The 19,775-nt window shown below is 39.7% G+C and overlaps 1 protein-coding gene across 1 annotated transcript in view; it reads left to right on the top strand.

Annotated features, from left to right (window-relative positions):
* The window catches only part of HMCN1 (hemicentin 1), a 281,366-nt gene that overhangs the window by 23,108 nt on the left and 238,483 nt on the right, over positions 1-19,775 (top strand). Inside the window, exon 3 of the mRNA XM_046944923.1 lies at positions 3,836-3,915. The gene's annotated coding sequence lies outside the window, so the exon portion shown is untranslated. The remainder of the gene's footprint in view (positions 1-3,835; positions 3,916-19,775) is intronic.

The following is a 19,775-nucleotide window of genomic DNA, read 5'->3' as shown; positions in this document are numbered from 1 at the left end:
TACAGTGTCTGTGGACCATCCTTTTAAATTATCCATGGTATTCATCTAGTTCATAAGTTTAAGCTCTATCTCTCCTAGCAGTCCTTCAGTGGAGGAAGGACTATTCACAGTGCTAGGTTACTGCATGCAGAAAGAATTTTGGACCTAAAAATTTTCTGCCTTAACATTTTCAGTTTCAAAAAGAGTTATTTAGAACAAAGCAGCAGGAGTAAGAAATGTCAATCCAGACTAAAAGTACATAGCACACTTCTTTGTGATGGAAAAATGGGTAATAGAGGCTGTTCTATCATACCAACCCCACTTGTAATTGCATTACCTTTATATCTTCTAGTATCCATATTCAAGAGTATACTTAAAATTTATTCTACTATATAAATTCAGGAAACATAACACACACAATTTGATTAAAAAGTTGTGTTTGTTTCTCTTCTCCTTGATAAAACCAGTGAGAGGTGAAAGCTAAGGCATTCCAGTAGGGAGGGAAAGCAAGCCTGCTGAAATACAGCATAAAACAAACAGGGCATATGTAATGTATACAGACATGCAGAGCAATAGGAGAGGTCTCTGGAAATCATGTGTATCTAGAAATATAAATATAAGCTAAACCTTAATATTGGAACTTGGTCATGCCAGCTGCAGGCTTGCTAGAATTTCTATCATAGCACGTTTTCACGTGTTTCACTTCTGGGCAGAAGCCCTACATGACTTGTTGCTTCTTGAAGATCAGTGTTTTGGAAAAATTGAAGGAAAATAGAATTGCTATTTTTTTAACCATTCCAGGAAAATAGAATAAATATACACTTGTACTGTAAAAACATTTTTACCATAGTCTTTAAAGCACTGATGGAAATAAAGAAAGAAAGAAATGAAAACCAAATGAACCACCACCAACAATGGGCGGAAAAGATAACATTGGAAACGTGAATGATTGTACAGGATCCCAGCCATAACCACAGAATGCTTATATTTTCTTTTGAAATTACTCATTCAATATCTGGAAATGTTTATTTTAACACTTCATCCTGCAGACATTTACAGGTATTAAATTCACACCTGTGAATGATTTTTGGAGGCAAAGTTTATCAAAGAGGAGCTGCATCAGTAGCAAAGATCCTTGTTTTGGTGGCCCTTTTTCCTTCTCAAATATTAGCTTCTGTTGATAAAGAAACAACAAACATTACCGTCTCCTACAACATTTGAACGCCCACCAGGTGTATTTACTGGAAGCACCTGCTAACCCTGTCTTCCCAAAGGGACAGTGGAAGCTGAAAAAATGTCTGTCAGTTATTTGGCTGGATTCTGTCCTGTGGTGAAACAGTCAGTGGGAAATTGAATGTGTGCTTCATGATTAGATTCCAGAGATGACCCAGATTCCAGGAGTTGTTCTTAATGCACACAGAGGGCATGCAGATATGTCATTCCAGTAGTACGGTGGGGCATACAGTCTCTAGTAGGAAAGGAACCAGCTGAGGCTACTTAGAGGAGGTTGTAGTTTTGAAAGATGAAAAGGGAATATATTAAGTCAGAGAAATAAAATTTTTAAAAACTAAGACAGCGGATGACACACAACAGCCTGAGTACATTAAGAAGTGACAAACCAAATTTTTACATATGTATTGGCTTCTACTTCACATGTAATCAGTTTAATTGTTGAGTTTTCCTATGACAGGAAAAACTGCTTCCCAGCCATTGGCATCTACCTTCTGGCTGTACCTGGTAATATTACCACCCTGGTGGGTACCAGTAACCTTGTTGAAATGGAGCACAGCGTTCCTTTGTTCTCCCAGCTTCACATCATAGATTTCTCCACCCTCTCTTTCCAAAAGGCATGTCGGGGCCAGGAGGGATAGAAATCCCACCGGATTAGATCAATGTCAGTGCATTAGCACTTAGTTGACGACAACTGGAAGGATTAATCCAAGCTGGTTAAATCCTTCTTAGCTAGAATAGGAGCTACCAAGCCATCTGGTGGGAAGAGCACTATGACAGGGCTAAGAGGAAATGCTGCCTGAGTAGACAAAGAAAAAATATACCTCTCCACAGACTTTTGGTAACTGCTGTGTCTCCAAAGCATTTGGCTACAGCAAGGGACAGATTTGATTGCTGCAATTAAAAAAAAAAATTGTGTTTCCAGCTCAGAAAAGAAAAATCACCAGACGTAATGCTTTTAAATTTACTGCAATAATAAACAACTCTTGTATAGAGAGGCTTCTTGAAGAATCATACATTCTATGAAAAAAATATATTCCACAATCTATTTTGCTGATAATTTTTCTGTGGTCAGACTGCATTATTATATCCCTTCATTACTGAAGACATTTTCAGATGGTTTTGCAGGTAAATCTCTTTTCTCCTGTGTTGTTCTCAGCAGCCGTTTCCTGCTTTCTTCCTTGGAGGGAGGTGCTGGTCTCCACACACGCTTTGCTTTTCAATGAAGCATATAAATGAAGTGTGTGTAATCACAAAGACAAAATACAAGTGACTCAAATTTACAGGTGAGTGTAGGATCACCTGGGGCTAGTAAAGATGGCTTGGCCTACAAAGACAGCCTCACAAACTGCTTCCAGGTTACCTCTCCTGGAATTAAAGGTGTTTGTCTCTGGAGAAGATCAGACAGTGTAAATTGGATCTATGGTGAAGTCTCCCCTCCGCGATGTCACTTCATTGATGTTTATACTAGGAATAAGGTCTTGCTTCTGATGGGTTCAAGCCTGCTTCACTTGTCTCACTCATCTATTTGTAAATGAAGGAAACTGGTGGAACCTTGTAAGAATTAAATTTACAGCTTCTGCTTTATGAGGTGTGAGCTGCTACCATCAAACTGTACGTAACAGTAATTGGCTTACAGTGAATTATTGGTAGTGACTCAGCATGCAGTCTCACAGTAAGGAAGCTTCCAAAGTGCATTCAGAAAATACATTTTTCATCCCTTTTTATCTGCTTATTTTTCCCTTTTTAATTCTAGTAATTCTTTTGTTTGCTTATCATAGTCTTGAAATGCAAAAATACTTATGCAGTTTATGTTGTTTTTCCATGGGAAAGTTTTACTGTCTTCTTGGTTATTCATGGCTTGTCTGTCCTTGGAAAAAAATTTCTTCATAGTGCTCCCCAAATATTGCCATCTGAAAGCATTTTTAAATGCAGCAGAATGGCATGTACACTAATTTAGTGAATGGCTTTGCAAATCGAAGAACTGAGCAAAAGAGTTTGATATCCAATAAAAAACCCTTGAATATTAGTCCACTTTTCTTTTGAATATGGGAATTCTCAGTATGTAAGTGGCAGAGTAAATCTGAACAGCAGAGCTCCAAGATCTGTGAGGCTGTCTTGCATCTGCAATGAGCTTGTGCTGTGCAGGGCTAGAGGAAATAAATATGCTTTGAACCTATGTTGCTACAACAGAGAACTACATTTTCTATAAATATGCCAGCACAGACAGTTGCGATCCTGTTTTTGAGCCCAGACTTGCCATTTGAATGCTGTTGCTGGGTTTCAAAAATTACATACAGAACACATTGTGTCACCACTGTTCGGAAGTTTCAAGGACTTTACACTCAAGGACTTTAAAAGATTGTATTTGCTCACTAGAGTAGCCTAACATGAAGCTAAATCAGGAGTTTTAAATGGGCACATTAATGAAGCTCCCTAGTTTTACAGTAGATACAGAAACCTATGGCAGTATCACTGTTTGTTAGGCTGTAAAAATGCAAAGACTTTGAAATACATACTGAAGAAAGGAAAATACTATAAAAATTTATGTAAGCTCTAAGAAGTTCTTACATGATTCAGCTCTTCTATTAGTTGTTGAAGTGAGATTTTTCTGAAATTTGTGCAGGTGGTGCAGCCAGAAATGCATTCCAGAAACTAAAGATGCGCAGTAACACCATACAGCCTGAATTTGAAAAAAAAGCCACTGTAAGTAAACTGATACTTTTTAATACTTGTATTTATAACCACATTATTTGTTTCTTAAACTTTTTCTACACTTCACTCAAGTCCAGAGAAGTTGGCTTATACTTAATCCAGCACCCCAGTAGGAAAGCCTTCAAAATTTGGAGATGGTCCCTAAGAGGGGGTCAGTGAACAGTAGCTGAAGCCTATGGAGGAGTTATAACTGTGGAACTTATGGGACAGAGCAGATGGTACTGTAAGGAAAAACTGTTCTGAGGGGAAGGTTGGCAGTGGTAGATAGTGCAAGTTGCTAGATGGAGGAATGGCCATTCTCCTGGAGATTTCAGCAGGGATGGGAGCAGGGACAGATCCATGTCACATCCTGAAAGGTGCAGCAGCACAGAAAGAGGAGCTGTAGTACCAGGCTGGTGGGCCAGGCACAGTCCTAGAATTGAGTTTGCAGGCTGATGGCCTTTTTACCCTACTTTTATTGAGGGGAAATAGCAAAGGGTTTAGCAAGCAAAGGATCTCATGCTGCCAGTTGGTCTAATTTGCATGCAAAGAGCTTGCTCCTGTCAGCATGGGTGAGGAATGTGAGGAATTAACTGACTTTGGTCTGTCAGAGAGTTGTTTGGAAAACTGATTACACTACAGGCAGGAAGATCTTCTAATCTTCTGTTTTATTTTAGAATTTTTTCTGTTTCTAAAATTGTTTTGTTTAGAAAATTAAGTGGTCAGATACCAAACGCAATATTCCCTTCTCCCTCCTCATTTTTGCTTTCTTTTTTTTTCCTTTCTATGCAAAAATCAGCATGAGAGACTCAGTGGCACTAATTGGATAGTTTAGTGATCTGAGAATAGAAACAGAAACTAGACTTTTGGGGGGTTTTGATCCTACTGGCAACCTAAACTTCTATCACATCATCAGCTGAGGTCAAAGTTAAAATGGTTTATAGAGCACCAGACTGAACCATGGCTTATTTCTGGTGCTTTAGGGTAGGTAAGCATTAGTTCTTAGTTCCACATTTGTATTGCTTATCTGTAACACGTGGTCACTAATACTCCATACCCCCTACAGGATTATTGAGTGCACTGTTTATTGGGTATGTTGCACGCTTCAGAGTCAAAACATTGCCTACCTGTTGCATAGAAGTGATATTCTGATAGCTGGTCAAGATATTGGTTTAAACTCCTGATTCTGATCTTGTGTTTTGTCTGATATTTACAGTTCTCCTGCAGTCAGTACTATTAGAAAAACTCAAGTGTGGTATCAGAATCAGGCTCCAGGATTGCTTTCCATATAGCGTGATTCTTCATTTGATCTCCAAATTACCATTTCTGTCATTTCCTTAAAGTGCAAATACTGCAAAGAAATCAGAGAAATCAGTGTTTTATGCTTAGAGTACTTCAGTAAGATGACTACAGAAATAAAATTTGCTAGCTTCAGTTTAAGACAAAGTTTCTGACAGTGGCTGTGGATGTAGCTGCTACAAAGAAATGCAAGATGGTACGTTTAGCACATCTCAGAGCAGTAGAGGAAAGAAACAGCACTTCCAGCCTGAAGAAAATGAATTGGAATAAAAAACTGAATTGCAACATGAAGACAACTTCATTTCTCAGCTCTAAGATACTGTTTATTTTACCAAGTCAAGCAGCAGATTGTTTCTGTGGTTGTTGCCTTCTAAAATCATTGCAGTGAGGTTAAAGAGAAGTTCAATACACTGTTTATTTTCCATAGTTAAAGTCTGTCTTGCAGTGTTTGCTTTAAAACCCTTCATGTAAACAGCAGTAGTCTTCTTTGCAAGTCTGCAAAACTACAGCAGTGGAAATGCCTCATTCATTGCTGCATCTTCATGCCTGATGGCTGTAGTTCACAACCAATCGGTCCTACCACAAGCCAGTGTTTTGAGTCTCATTGATGGGTAAATCAGATGGGACATCAGTAGAAATGCACTTCTGCCAGAAAGGCTGAAACTTTGGGCAATAGGAATGTCACGAGAAAAGTGCTTTAAAAAAAGGTGATATTCAGCCTCTTCAAAAAACTCCTCAACAAGGCTGGATCCAGGTCCACATGCAGGACAACAACGTACTTTCATCTGAGACCTTTTGTATCTTTAACAAATGAAGACAGCATATACATGTCTGCAAAATTTAAGGGTAATTTTTATATATTGAAAGAGGGGGGGACTTAATTCTAATTGATTCCACTTAATGAAAGAGGGTTTGATTTTGTGATTCTACCTGGACGGTTTAAATTGTGGTGAGAAAAACATAGGTGCCAGACTCCTTGTCGGCAAGATAAGGAGAAGGGAGATAGAAGAAGAGTAGGCCCCAGACTCCTTGTCAGCAGGGGGTCTGGGTTTAGTGCTTACATTCCACAGGAGCATTCTTTTGTGGTAAGAAAGACATAGGTGCCAGACTCCTTGTCAGCAAGACAATGAGGAATAGTGTTTACTTCATCCCAAGGGACCACCAGATGGGGATGCGACCACCCAGAGGAGAATACAACGCATACGCCGGAGGAGGGACTTGATTAATGAATATGTAGTGCGGTTCAACGTAACCTATTGAATATGTATGAACTTGACTTACAAATATGTAACATTCCTGTGGACCGGTATGCAAGTTAGGAGGAGCTATACCCTTTGCGTCCAACTCTGCGCAGCGTTGATTAAAACATACCTGATTTTATAACTACTTTGTGGTTATAGAGTTTGATTCCGCAAGTCAATATCATGTTCAGTGAGTCAGTTGCATTTTGTATTTCTGCTTAGGTTAAAACCTCTGTTACTTTCTACAAGAGCAAACCCCCTCTGCTTCTCACTCCCTGCTGGTGCTGCCTGGTCTGTGCCTCTTCCACGCTCGCGATAGGTGTAAATTAGTTTGCTCGCATGGTTGCATTGAATAAAAGGCTAATCTGTTCTGTTGTTAAGAGTAGTTGAGCACGAACAATGGGAACAATATGGGGCCATTTGTTAGGGTTGGAGTTTGGGGCGTAGAATAAGCGTTGAATATTGTACTAGAATTAATTGTAATAACCACTCCCTGTACCATAAAAATGCACGTACTCTCTCTATAAATAGGGATGTTTACCTGCTTTCGGTTTGCAGGCTAGGACGGAGTTATCCCCCCTGCACCCGGCCGGCCGAATAATACGTGCCTGCTCTACAACTACTTCGTGGTTGTAGAGTTTGTTCTGCAAGTGATACTTCGGCATGCTTTTTTGATCAATAATCATTCTCATGGCAGACAAAATGAATTTGCGTTCTCTGTGTACTAGTCATAATATTTGATTCTATAGAAAACTGGTAGAGAGCTTAGTATATTAATGCATGTTTACATCTCCTATTGTGTCTTTTTTAGTTGTGCTATCCTCATCTTAAACAAGGAATCTGTAAACTTAGAGCTTTACTTACTTAGAGCTTTTTTTGTTAGTCTCTTGTTGAGGAAATACCTCTTACACCGTACTGCTTAGAAATGCCATTTTATTGTGAATAGAATCGGTGTTGCACTCTTGCTCTGGTAAGCTTATTAAGAGATGACAGGTAAAAAACAGGTTTTGCATCTGAAAGTATGGTGGAAGCCAATAAAAGCTGTTCTCCTGAGATAAATTTCTCAGTGTGTTTTGGTAACTATTTTTCCCCGTAAGTTTCTTATCCCTGTTCCCAGACTATTAATCAGCTGCTCTCTAGGCTTAGTTTGTTTTCTTAGTGCCTTATGGCTGGCTCTGTGCTGTGCAGCACGTGTAGCAGGGTGTAATTTTCTTGACACCTCTGTTCCCATTGGAATTTTAGAAAACTAACGAAGAAAAAAATGCAGCTAAGTCTTCACAGTGGTGCTGCTATTTGGTTAGTTTATACAATAGGGTCAGTAAAAGCTAATTAAGATAGATCTTTTTGTTGCCCCACTTCTCTCTTTTTTTTTTTTTTTTTCCACGTCTATACTGACAGATGTAGGTTACATTCATCTGTAATTGTCAGTGCTGGTTTGTCACAGCTGTCTATAAATCAATGAAAATGCACTAGTATTTTCTGTCTGTATTTCCTGGGGCACTGTGAGGCTTGCTGATTGTAGTGCCAGGAACTGTACTGAGGGACCATACAAAAAGTGTGCTCTCTTCAGTGTATGAACACTGTTCTGTAGCAGAGTTTAGCAGACTGCTTTAGGCTACCTGAAGTTGTAGCTCTATGGGTTAAAATAAGGACTTGGGGTAATCATGAAAAAAAAAGAACATTCCTGTCTCCCTGAAAGCATATTTAAAAGCGGATTTTCATTAGTTACTACCAAATGAAAAAGCAACAGGATACTTTTTATGTGAATCTGGCTAAGATCTTGGAAAAAGAGAAAGGTTATTTGAAGCAGTAATGTCTTAAGCAAAACTGCAATAGTCTTATTCTCCACTTAAGGTACTTAAACCCAAATCATATTTTCAGGTTTACAGAAAGATTTTGATATTATAGGAGATTCTCTTCACACATATCTACCCTTTCTGCTTTTAATATGAAACACAAGTTAATCATGATTAGCCTTCACTAATACCTCTTAACCCTCAGCTTTCCAAATATTTCAAAGGAGTGATGAATTAAGCCTCACAGGGTAATGGGAGTGTGTGATAACAACAACTTTAATTCATTCATTTAAAAATAGCATTTCCAGGACTTTGGTTTTGGAGACTGGAGATTCTGTAACTGTTCTTGACATGTTCATTTGCCACCCCGCTTGGAAATAAACTATGTGAGAGCTAGAGAAGTGCAATGAAATGTAAAAATATAAGATGTATTAATGGAATGCTATATACTTACAGACAAATATATTTCTCAGAGAGTAATGGTCAATGTTTCAGTGTCTCAGTGGAGACCAGTGATGAATGGTGTCACCCAGGAGTCAGTAGCAGGACCAGTGCTCTTCGATATCTTCATCAATGACACTGACAGTGGGATCAAGCCCCAGTATGTACCGTTCATTCTGTATTGGGGAGTATTGAGGAGTGTACCTTTTTGTAAAAAGGGCAGTGAGGCACTGGCATAGATTGCCCAAAGGTGGTGGATGCCCCATCCTTGAAGACATCCAAGGTCAGGCTGGATGGGGCTCTGAGCTGTGGGTGTCCCCATTCATTGCAGGGAAGCTGAACTAGATGACATTTAAAAGTCCCTTCCAATTCAAACAACTCTGATTCTATGACAGAAGATAAACAGTACAGACCATGGTGTTTTGGAAGGATACTTAGAATGTTCCTCAATCATGTCTACTAAACTCGTAACACAGAAAATACTGTTGTTCGCAAACACTTAGGAAACTAGAAATGTTGACATATTTCAGCTCTTTCAGTCTTTCTGCTGCAAATAGAAATATAGTCACTGTCATTCACAAATTACTTCCATGTGCTGGGTCAGATTCAGTGTCCAATTCAGAGTCAAACCAGTGTGAAAATCTGTGCAGCTGCTACACAACAACATTAAATATAGAGTTTTCTTACCATCTACATTTATTAACAGGAAGTGAAGGGCAGCACAAAAGGCAAATACAATACAAAATATCAAAAAGTGCTCGCTGCACACAGCAGTTGAAAATTGCCAACTCTCTTCTTTCCCATAACTGATTTCTGAAGATTTGGATGTTCATATTTATCTTTTTTTTTTTTTCTGTGTTACTGTTTTAAGCATGGATGAAGTGTAAGAATTAAAGAATTGTATCATTTCCACCTACTGATACCAACTATTCTGCGGGTATTAAAAAAAGCCTGCAGTTTCATCAGATCCTAACTCTTGTGACTTTGCTTGTAGTATCCGATAAGTATATAAGGGAGAGAGAAGCAATGACCTGGTTAAAAAAATTAATCTTTGTCTGTGTTTCCAAGACAACGCAGATAAGGGAAGTAGTAGCTGCCGTGCTTAGAAAGCAAGTTCATCATGTTCAAGGGGAAAACTGTTCTAGCAAAATCAAGAGAGACACCAGTTGCCTTTTATGAAACCAAGTGAAATTACCTATGTAGAGAAAAGTAAGCATTGTGAAACTCAGCAGTTGCTCATGTAGGCAAGTTATTCTGAAGCAAGCCAGATAATTTACCATGTCTACGCTCTTAATCATGTGTGAGTTAATTTGCTTCTAGTACAGAGGAAAGCATTTTGTATTTACTGTGAACAAGGACTGTGTCCTAATGGAAATTTAGGTGAACTTACGAGCATATAAAATTTGTTGTTTGAGTATATTCTTAAAATATTAACGTCTACAAAAACATTTGCTCATCTTTTTACAGGTTCACAGTATTTTAAAATCTAAGTGAAAAAGACAATTTCAAAAGTCTTTCTGTTATAGCTTATTGTTCATCTCAGAAATAGGGGTCTTACTTATACTACTTATGTAGTGTGCGTGTATATATATACACACATATATATATATATAAATATTCACATATTCTAGTTAGCAGATTGGCTTTCATAGTGCATAAGAGTGTGTTTAGGAAAAGCTGCACTGTTGCTAACATCACCTCACTTGCTTCATTAGTGGAAATACCACAAGCTATAATTGTTATCACTTTTGCAGCAGTGCTGCTAGCACCAGATCACCACTTAAAATCCCACTGGTAAGGTCTTGCTGATCTGGTCTTTAAGGTAAGCTCATGGTTTTAGGATTTTTGTTGGTTTGTTGCTGTTGTTTCTCTGTTTTTGACCTTCCTAGGATTGTTTTATTTTTGTTGCATGTTTCTAGACCAAGATAAGCTTCTGATCTTTATTCTTTTTCAAAGATATGTATAATAAAATAGGTGTATGTAGGACCCAATACCTAAAGTTTTAAACAGAAGTGAAAAATTTGAAACGGGGTTTGTTATAAAACTTAAGTTGTTTTGTGTTTCTAGGCCACTCTCCTTGTTCTCCAGAAGTTTTCTTCAACAGATATGATCTGAGCCAATGTCCCTAACTGTCTTCAAGTGAAGTTTTTTTATTGCTCTCCTGAATCAATTGCTGTGGGCTATTTTTATTACTTGGTTTCTTATAACAGAAAAATAAGGCTAGCTAATTGTGGTTCTACTTGCTTCCTATTGATTTAAGATTGTGCAACGGAATGCTGGCAATAGCAGCGATGCATGATTTGGAAGCTCAGAAGGAAAAAAGAGGGAATTTTTCTTGTGTCTGATAGTGAGTGAGTAGTGAGTGAGTAAGATGTACAAATAAAACAACTTCTGTTATATGTAGTCTTTTCCTGGACAGTGTGGCTTGTGGTTACTGGTCCCTGAAAAATCAATTTTCTTTTGCTGAAGTACAAATGAAGGGTTCCTATTGGCAAAGAAAGATTTAAATACAAGTCTGAATATCTTTCAGTTTTTGCTCAACACAAAGCTTAGCGTATTTTGAAAAGCCTAGAAGCCTGCTTTCTATTGGAAAGCTTTCAGCTGAAGAACCTTCAGAAGCTCTTTCTTATTTATACTCCTTTTTTTTTTTTTTTTTTCCTCTGCTTTGGCAACTGGATAAAACTCAAAGTCATAGAATCACAGGATGTTTGGGGCTGAAAGGGACTGTAGATCCACCCCATTCCAAACCCCTGCCATGGATGGGAACACCTCCCATCAGAGCAGGTTGCTCAAAGCCACATCCAGCCTGATCTGAAGCATCTCCAGGGATGTGTCATCCACAGTTTCTTGGGGGATATGGATGTCTTTCTGTCTGCTAAGTAGAGACTTAGAGATATCAGGTCAGTGGAGCTCAGCAGTGGCTTACCAGAAAGCTGTCCTTACTCCAGCCTTCCATGTCCTGTTCTATTAGCATTCAACTTCATCCTCTCGATAACAAATTATTAGTCTCCTCAAGGTGACAGCACCCAAATTGCACTTTTACCTGTAAAAGGCTGTACCATCACAGCAAGATAATATGGAAATGCTAATGGTCATATACAACACATTTCTGTAGACAAAGATAAGATCAGAATCCCGTGCGTATGGTCACATTTCAAAAGCATCTGTAATAACAAAATAGGTTTTAAGCAGGGAAAAAAAAAAGTGAAAGCCTGACTTGGGGTATTCTATGTGCTTGTTTATTTATGATTAAAGAGAAATCACATCTGTAATGAGATTGCAGTATTTGCCAAGAATACCTGTAGGCTTTTAAAGCATTGGCTTATTGATATCACTGAAAATGGGACTTTAGCTTTCTGGGGCTTGTCAACATATAGCAGAATATGTTTCATATTTCATAAAGATTCGGTAATCTTTAATGTACTGATCTTATTGTCTGTGGCTGGTAAGAAATATGGCAGAGATGGAAGGGGGGAGCTGTAGGGATCAAATCAGAGGCCAGCTGTACAAAGGTCTTCCTGAAAGATCAGAGGGGAGAGGTTTCTGGCTGCAGCAAGATGGCTCATTGATTGAAACAAGTTCCTTGGTAAGCAGAGTGACTTTGATTCAAAACAGGTCAGGATTAGTCTGTTTTATGCAGAGGCTTGAAGGAAATGTCATTCACACAGAAGATGTTATGAGTGCACTGGGAACGCTCTTCCCTTTGGCAAACTAACCCCATGTTACAATGATGAGTCCACTTGGGTAAAACAGCGAGCCCTTCTCACTTCCTTGTACCCAAAAAATATCAGTATTTGCCCTTCTACTGAACTGTCACAACTATATTACCAGCCAAGTTTATAAACACTTGTGAAAATGTAGGCTTCTGACTAGCCCTTAACTTCTAGTTTGACCACACATACCGAGGAGGCTGTTCTGCAGCAAAGAAAGGGAGGCCAGCAGAAGGAATCACAAATCAGACCATAAATTCAGTAGTGATCAGATCACCCTTCAGCAATGTTCAGCTCTTATGGAGAAGGTAAATACTGTATGAGACTGTGAGATGAGTGTTATTTCAATAGGTGTATTAAGGTATCTACTCTGCTCAGCATTAGGGAACTGAGTCCAGCAGCAGAAGCTATGTTTCAGGAGAGGCATGGACTGGTCAGACAGCACCAGGAGGAGAGCAGTGTGATTAGAGGTACAAAGAGTATCATTCTTAGGGAAAGATTGAAACAAACGCATTTCCTCTGAGAGTGTGGAGGCATAACTGCAGGAAGGAAATGAAAATCTGTAAGCTCTTGAAAGGCAGCTGATGAAAGAAAGGAAAACACCATGTCCTCCGTGTCTCCAGTAGACAAGACAAAAGCAAATAAACCCTCCAATTAAATTAGGGGAGCGTTGGGTTGGTTTTTGGAAAGGTCTTCTAGCGGTAAGTGTGGTAAAAATAAATATAGAACACATGGAATCTTTCTCTAGTAGAGGAATTTAAGAATAAATTTGAGCAAAAAAATTTGAAGGAGTTGAATTGGCAGGTCTTATTCTGTGGATCAGAGGGTAGATAAGGTCATCTCTTTATGGAGCATGTCTCTTTTCTTTTTGACTTACTTTTCAGCTTGTCATGCCAACTTTGAGTTCTTATCTCATCTTCCACAGCATCTGCAATTGCTTTGCAAGTGTTTTAATCAAACTTTCTCTATTCTCATCCAAGTTACTGCATTTATACATGAACTCTAGACTCACCCTAAACCTGATATGGTCCCACTTGCAATTTCCTACTCCAGATCTGATAAAAATCTCCCATTGATGGCTACACGTGGAGAGGAATTTTTTCAGCATCTTGCACACCCATGGTTCCATAGGCACATGCTGAGTGATGGCTCACTCTGAGAATGTCCTGTGGGAATGTCCTTTTCTAGCACAAGGGAAGAAACTGTTTGCCTCTTGACCACTTGCCTCATCCAAGAAGGATGTTGCCTTCGCATAACTAGTTGCCTTATTTTAATGAGCCTGTATTCTTGTTTCACATTTATTTGTGCATGACTTTGCAAGGGATTAAAGGTTGGCTGACTGTGTGCAGCTCAGATTCTCCTTTCACCTTTAAGACAGGGGTATATTTGCTCAATATGCAGCAGGGAAAATCCTGTTTTAGCAGGCTTAGGTAAACAACCCATATCTCTGCAAGGACACAGCACATACTGTGTTTTATTGGAGAGGCCCAATCTAGTGATCTTTGTAAGCCCAGATCTTTGTAGAATGCACTGCACAGAGCAGTGTCCTAGTTGGGTGTGAGGTGAGTCCATGACTGCATGCGTGTTGTAGCTGCACAGTAGTCATATTTTGGGGTAAAATGACCAAAACTTGTGCTGCTTTCTGTTCTGCTGCAAATATTCAAAAGAGGATGTGAGTCATCAAAATTTCTGGGAGTGGGTCTGACACTTTCAAGAGTGCAGTCCTGATCCAGAAGTGAAAACAACACACATGGAGGGGCTGTTCTTTCAGCTCTCCTCCTGACTGTGGGAGAAAGGACCCCAAGGTCTCTGCCTGCCTTGCCCATTTCCCCAGGCAGGTAGCCCACCTGATAGCAGGCTTTCAAATTTGTATGGCAGAAATGTGTCTGCTCAGCTTTGTGTGAGCAATATGCAGCCATTGCTCCCTGGAAACTGGCCAGCACAACCCTAAGTCAGGAAAAGCAGAAATTCCTACCTTTGAACTTGTACCACCTGTTTCCCAGTAGTTTTATGATTGTAATTATTTTTGTGGCCAGGTTGACATGAGGATATGGGTCATTAAAACGAATATATTTCAGTTGATTAAAATCATCAACACAACATTAGCACAAGGAGTAGGTTAAATGTGAAGCTGAGGGAACATTCTGTGCAGCCTTGAGAGGAGAAATGGAGATAGTAATACTACAATACTAATACTACAATAGTAACTGCACAAAACTGTTTCTGCTTTTTATTTATTTTATACAAAACAAGTGGTGGGAGGTAGCTCAGATCGACTGGCATTGAAGTAGGTCCAATTTTATTTATTATTCTAGATTTTTGCAATGTTTGGGATACTTTGAAAGTAGCTCATGGAAGGCTGGCTTAAAACACGGAAATGTAGGTTTCCATCCATCTTGCAAGTTAGCTGTAGAAAGTAGCCTCACATAACCTTCAATAAAGCAAAAAACCTGCTAGTGCACTGGGTAGTTATCTCCAGTAAACACAGTAAAACATATTTCTGTTGAGTCTGCATTTGAGACAGAAATATTACAGCAATGTCCAGGAAAAGCTGAAGGATAATCTATGATAGCTGCAGAACAAGCAAGCTTGATTTATTTTGAGGGAGCCTATGTTTGCATTTTCCCTTGCCTTTGTGTAGATCTCTCTGTATTACTCATTTTAATAACACCTCTTGCTGTAACATAGGTACTTTGATTATACAGTCTGTATGCCTAGCTGCTTCTCCCTTTCACCCCACAGCACAACCACGGAAAAACAGACCAGACAGCAAGGCACACAAGGTGTCCTTAAGACCACTTGGTTCTAGCTCCAAAGGGAGCAAATTCCAAGTGCTGTGAAAAATTACTCCTTCTTCTGGCCTGGAGATGGTGCTGTGTATCCCTGCTGCCTGGCATATCCCTCTGTCTTTCCTTCAGTGCTATACCCACTGCCATTCCTTGGCTTTCCTACATCTCAAGATGCAGAAACTGAGGAGGGATCTGCTAACAGATCTACCCATGCTGCGTACACGGGTTGGTTGCTGTGTCATTACACAGTAGATCCCCCTTGTACTAAAGATACTGTCTGCTGTCAGGTGCCTAAGGAGCTATGCAGCATTCGGGGTTGGGAGGATTTCACTGATTCCCCCTGTTTTGGAAAGTGAAGCTGACTACAGATAAGTATGTCTACAGAAAGGTGTGGAATGGGAAATCTGTGTGTAGTCATACCTGAAATACCTCTAAGGGGAAACAGTGACTGGACTTAGCCTGGATCCAAGGAAATGATGCAAGAGTCAGCTAAATCTCCTTGCCACAGAATGATTGTCCAAAGGGAGACTGAACCTGGCTCAGCTAGAAGTTAGTTAGCATGAGTGCTCAAGATAACCTTCAGTATAATCAGCTGTTGTCCAAGTTTCACATGAGACACTTCCATGGCTGACTGATCTTGTTTGGGAGTGTCCTGTTAATGTGTAAACCAAGAGTGGATTGTACCTTGACTGCTCCAGAGGAGGTCACTAAGGCTGAAGTTGATTAAAAATTTTACTTTTGGAAAAGGCATAATGCATTATATTCATCATGTGTACAAGCCAGATAAGGCACAAAAAGAAAACGTGGGACTTTCTGCTTTAGGAAATATACCGATATTTGTTGGTTTTGTTGTTGATTTCATAAGCAGAAGTGAACAGCTGCAAAATGTAAGGTGATAGTTTTTTTACTACAAGTACAAATCTAGAGCCATCTGAGAGTTATAGAGGAAGTTTTTTAATTTGCAAATTGAACTGTTAGCATACTGCTTTTTATCTGTTACACAAATTATTGGAGAGCAGATTAATGTTAACGCCAACTTCTGAAAGGCATCCTCCAATCATCAGGAGCTCAGTTTGTACCAAGTCCCTGCTAATCCCAAACTGGCTTCTCTACAAACTGACTTCTTGAGGTGGAAGAGGCCCTGCTGGAAATATGTTCCTTGTAAAAACAGCTGTGAAGTGTTACAAGGCCCACTCTGGCTGCATTCCTTGAGACTGAAAATTAAGTCTGAGGCTGGCAGTCAGACTCTTGAAATGGGACTACTTCATGGCGTTTGTGCATCTACTTTCTCTAGAGGCACATCTCTGTGAATCTCATTGAAAAGCCTGCATTTAACTTCAAAGGGAGAAAGAGATAGAGATGTACATCTGAAATCAGTATCAAAATTACTACTGACTTGAATCATATTTGGAGCTATATCTTCTTAGGAATTGTCCGTCAATAAAGAACTTGATAATGGGAGGAAGGCCAACACTGAGAACTGGGTACTCCTGGTCTTGGGACAGCTGAGATCTCTCTCTCCAGCTGGTAACTCAGGGCCTTTTCCTATTTGTAATGGGTAAACAGAAGAAGGTATGTGTGGGAGTTTTAGCTTTTGTGGTGTTTGTGTTCCCAGAGAAAGAGCAAACTATATTTTAGTGGCCTAAATGAAGCTATAATTACAAACATCTGGCCTTTATTAATTATGTTCATAACATAGTGAAGGCTTTTTCTCACAGCAATCACTTGTTATGGGGATATAAATGAATATGGTGTTCCCAGAAGGAAAATATTTTCAGAGTCTGATGCTTTCTGTAAGAATTGTGCACTGAAATTTCTCATAGGGTTGCTCTGCTGATAAGCCATTCTGTGTTTGGGAACAAATTATTATTTCACCAGAAGCACAAGTCCAGAAAGATAGTCTATGTATAGTTTCTTTGAACTAATTTTAGCTGAATTTAAGTATTATTGGCAGAGGAAGAGAAAATATTGCGGTCACTTTTCTGTCAATTACACTGACCTGAAACAATGTAAATGTTTGAGGATGACACCAGGCTATGTGGTGTGATCAACAAAACTACGGGATGGGATGCCATTCAGAGAAACCTAGACAGGTGTAAGGTAACTGCTGAGTCCCAGCCTGAACCACTGATTGATCACCTGGGGAAAGGACCAGGTCAGCCCTAGGAGCACAGGTGAAGGCAATTCACCTTCAATTCACTGGAAGGGGAGGAGCCTTGCTGTATCTCTCTTAGACCACATTGAAGGGCTGACTGCTACTGTGGAAGGATCTCTGGTTGAAGATCCTTCCCTTGTGGAGTCTTTCCTGGGAGCCTAGGTGTTCAGAGATGGGTGTGCACATTTACTTTCCCTTTGAAATACCATCCTGTCCGTGCTAGTCCCTTTGCTGTTATGCTCCTGTATTACCATTCCACCGTGTCAATCTTTCTGATTGTAACAATAGGCTTGAGCAGGTGAACCACATGAGGTTCAATCAATCCAAGTGTAAGGTCTTGCACCTAGGTTGAGGCAACCCCCACTATCAGCACAAGCTGGTGGATGAAAGGACTGAGAACAGCCTTGCTGAAAAGCACCTGGGGGTACTGGTGGATGGCAGCAAGAACATGAGCCATAAATATGCCCAGAAAGCCAACTATATACTGGGCTGCATCAAAAACAGCAGGGCCAGCAGGATGAGGGAGGTCCCTTTGCTCTGTGAGACCTCACCTGGAGTACTGTGTCCAGATGTGGTGTCCTTGGAATAGGAGAGACATGGACTTGTTGGAGTGCATCTAGAGAAGGGCCACAAAAATGATCTATAGAATGGAGCACCTGCCTATGAGGATAGGCTGCGCAGCCTGGTGAAGAGAAGGCTGAAGGGTGATCTGAGCATGTCAGTATCTAAAAGGGAGCTACAGGAAAGAAGGGAACAGACTCTTTAGCAGGGTCTGTGGTGGTAGAAGGGGAAACAATTTCAAAGTAAAACAGGGTAGATTTAGATAGGATATAAGGAAAAGGTTTTTTACAATAAAGGGTGGTGAGGCACTGGAACAAGTTGCTCAGAGATGTGGTGGATGCATTGTCCCTTAAGACTTTCAAGGCCAGGCTGGACCAGGCTCTGAGCACCTGATGGATGTCCCTGTTCATTGCAGGGGAGTTGGATGAGATGACCTTTAAGAGTACCATCCAAATCAAATGATTCCATGATTCTAAGTGTCACAGATGTCAAGAGATTCACTGTCCTGCTGTTTTCCTTCCACAGTGAGGCTATTTGCAATTTTCAGAGAAATCCAGGGTTGGAAAGATGGTATTTTTGTAGGGAACGTTTTCATTCTGGGTTGCACTTTCCTAAGCAGAAATGAAAGCAACTCAAATTAGAAAGAAAGAATTGAATGTTTAAAGATTGCATTTTGTTCTAAATGATTAGGTTTTGCCCTGGTAAGGTCTCTGTTTTGCTGTTGATGATTTATTACATTGTGGATTTCAGTGTTAATATTTTGCAAGGTTATCTGGTAACAAGGATGTTTTAAACTTAACGTATTGAAAACAAACCAAAACAAATCAACGTTTCAGACTTTGATATACAAGGTCCATCAATTCATCTGCCAGTAAGCAAGCGACTCAGGGAGAAATGCAATAGTTGCTTCAAACATTTGGCCAACTGCTCATTCAGTGCTGCTGTGCATATAGGTGTCCCTAAATGAACAGTGTACCTGTTGTGCTGTTTCTTGAGTCCCAAAGCTATCACCAAAGGTATTGTTTTAAACCTCTTTGTTGATCATTAACTTGTAGCCGGAGGATAAGAAGGTACTTTACAACTTGTGCTATGAAATATTTTTCCATATTTACTTTCTGCTGCTTTTCTTTTTTTTTTTTTTTTCATTTTTCATTTACAAGTATTGTCATTTGGGGACAAATTATATCTTTTAACACTTTTTTAAACATCACCAAAAATAAAATCAAACTCTCAGCAGATGAGAAAGTAAATTTGAGAGTACTTGCTCTCGACCCTTTTGCTGTCATATTCTGTGGCGCTAATCAAATTGCTTAAAGGACTGGGGGACTCTGGGGGTTTACAGGTTTGTGTAAATATAAGTCACGACTTACCATCTTATTACAAAAAATCCACCTTTGGACCACGTGGGACAAATAGAAATTGCTCATTCTCCTGCACCTCCACCTTCGGCCCAAGAGGTGGGAGAGTGTGTTTTCTCCAAGAGAAAAGTGAAATGTGTGTTTCCTAACAATTAGGCACAGCGGGGATACTTTTCTAGAAGTACTCCAGCTCTTACATTCTTCTTTTTTTTTTTTTTTTTTTTCTATAATGAAAAGCTGAAAAGTTCTAGGGAAATATCAATGATCTATGTTCAACAGTGTAGACCATGGGATCAAACATACCTTCAGCAAGTTTGTTGATGACACTGAGTGGTGCAGACACTACATTAAGAAGGAAAGGATGCCATTTGGAGGGACCTGGACAGGCTTGAAAAGTGGATTCATGAGAACCTAATGAGGTTCAACAAGGCCAAGTGCAAAATGTTAGATATGAGTACAGACTGGGAGAAGAACTCACTGAGCAGCCCTGTAGAGAAGGACTTGGGGTCCCAGTAGATGAAA

This window comes from Gallus gallus, chromosome 8, assembly GCF_016699485.2.
Source record: "Gallus gallus isolate bGalGal1 chromosome 8, bGalGal1.mat.broiler.GRCg7b, whole genome shotgun sequence".
NCBI classification, from domain to species: Eukaryota; Metazoa; Chordata; class Aves; order Galliformes; family Phasianidae; genus Gallus; species Gallus gallus.
This window is presented reverse-complemented; position numbering and strand designations above follow the sequence as displayed.